Here is a 2,661-nt window from a genome sequence, read left to right on the forward strand (position 1 = left end):
TATATATATATATATATATGCATATAAAACGATGACTACAGCATTAGTAATGCGTTCTTCAATAAACAAACGTTGAACAGCGCCTATGTTTCAAGTGCATCCCCAATACCATTTATACACAGATATCTACAGGCCTCTCTGTACATTTTTTATTAGCTGCAGAGATAATGTGATTATTTAGAGGATATGATTAGTTTAGTTGAAGTGATAAAGATGCTTAATCGGCAGTGTTGTGTTGAAAGTGTCTCCCTCACCTTAATGACACCGGTGATATAGCTCAAGGGTTGCTCCTCTAATTTAATCCATTCAGAAACGACCTTCAATTATATTAGTTTGCTCCTTCCATTTACCGTAACCCATCGACCCAAAATGCAAATAAAAAAACAAAACAAAATACACTCTATCACTTTACACAATAAGTATAACCAATCAACAACGGAGATACTGTAGGGTCACTCGTCTTGGTAGAAATAGGGGCCGAATCCTTCCTCAAATCAAGTGCTACATGGGATACTCGACCCTGTAGTTCCAGATATGAAAAGAACTTCAGGTGGAGAGGCCTTTGATTATAAGTCTTTTGAATCATACAAATCAGCGTTCAAACCACGTTACCTTGGTTCGTATTTCATTCAAATCGAATCAATAAAATTACAGCGTGGAGACAGCAATTCGAAAACTCACAAAGACTTAACTTCACTAAAAACATTTATTTGGTAATGTTTATTAAAGTTTTTTGTTACACCGATTTTCATCTGGTCACTGACACGTTTCCATTGTTAATAGAATCACAGGTAATTCGACGAGAATTTTGACACCAAATAATGAATGGTAAAGTGAAAGTTAACATTTGTGTGTGTCTTTTTGAATGGCTAATATTGTTCTTCCGTGGAGGCGCAATGGCCCAGTGGTTAGGGCAGCGCACTCGCGGTCATAGGATCGCGGTTTCGATTCCCAGACCGGGTGTTGTGAGTGTTTATTGAGCGAAAACACCTAAAGCTCCACGAGGCTCCGGCAGGGGATGGTGGCGAACCCTGCTGTACTCTTCCACCACAACTTTCTCTCACTCTTACTTTCTGTTGTGCCTATAATTCAAAGGGTCAGCGCTAGGCAAAACACCGAGTAGCATTTCGGCCACGTTTGAGTTCAAATTCCTTGCATTTTATCCTTTCGGGCTCGATGGATGGAATGAGTACCAGTTGAACACCGGGGTCGATGTAACCGACTTAGCCCCTCCCTCAAAATTCCTGGCCACTGGCAAATTTTGTAATCAACATTTCTATTCCATGTTGTATTTGTTTTAGATTCAAAACACGGTTTCAGATCAAGCCATTTGAGACAAGTACATCTGTGAAACCAATGAATAATGTCAATCGAATAAATACGAAATTTCTTTTGATCTGAATGTTATTGCGTCGGTGTATTTAATAGACTGCTTCGCTTGTACAGTATGGTCGAATGTTTTAGAAGTTCGCATTCCAACAATGAGGCCCTGGGTTCAATTTTACTACCTGACATCGTGGTCATATGATATTTTCAGTAGCCTCGGGCTGCCCCATATCTTCAGTGAAAATGAACTGACGGAAACTGTAGAGAAGCACACAGCAAGATTTTATTTATAATTCAGAATATAAAGTTTCGTCGCACATTGTATTTCGTTGATTCTACCCGAGAATTACATTAAGGATACATGTACCTGTAAAATATTCAGCCAGTTAACACATTACCTCAAGAGTAGATAATTCAGTTGATCGACGAGTGAATACTTGCCGTCGGGCGACGGTGATCCACCATCCCAGAGCAGTATATCTATGACGATATATTTGTCAGTTTGTGGAGTTCAGTGGCCTAGTGGTTAGGTATGTTACTCTCAGAATCGCAAGGTCGTGGTTTCGACACTCTAAACGGTTGCGGGTTGTGTTCTTGGGTAAAACACTTCATTTCACATCGCTTTAGTCCACTCACCTGTAAGTGGGTAACCTTGTCTCGGAATAACCTTCCAATGAGGGGGAATGTTGTCCTGCTCTCCTAACCAGCAGGGTGATATCATTCGAAACCTAAAGTGATACAAAGCGCACTGTGACCGGCGATGTAAAACAATATCCATTAATCGGATCGATATCGCGATATAGTGAAATTAGTCTATATACATTTGATATATTATTTACGTATTTTGCTGAGTCCAAATACGTAAACTAAAATCAAAATTAACGCAAAGCCATTACAATTCAAAACAAATCTCACAGCCTGATTACAGTTAATCTCCCTTCTTAATAACAGAGAATCGAATATTCTGAAAAACACATTAATAACTGCCATGTAGTGTGATTCTTTGGAGTAAAAGAGCGGACAGAACAAATACCTGAATGAATTACTTTGCCGATTTGCTTTAAGTGACTTAATCCTAATTTTAAACTTTGTCCAGAGAAGAATATTTTAGTGGTACTAAACTTGTGCTAAAACCAAAGAATAAGAATGGACCTTCTGCACAGAATATTGTTTGAGAATAAATTCTGTATAATAGAATTATGAAGCGTTCGTATCATACACATTTTTGATATAATATTTTACAATATTATATAGTAGATTCTAATAAATGTGGCTATTATATACAGCAGACAGGCACACATATGTGTGTGCGTGTATATATATATATATATATAT

This window comes from Octopus bimaculoides, chromosome 22 (genome assembly GCF_001194135.2).
Source record: "Octopus bimaculoides isolate UCB-OBI-ISO-001 chromosome 22, ASM119413v2, whole genome shotgun sequence".
Classification (NCBI taxonomy): domain Eukaryota; kingdom Metazoa; phylum Mollusca; class Cephalopoda; order Octopoda; family Octopodidae; genus Octopus; species Octopus bimaculoides.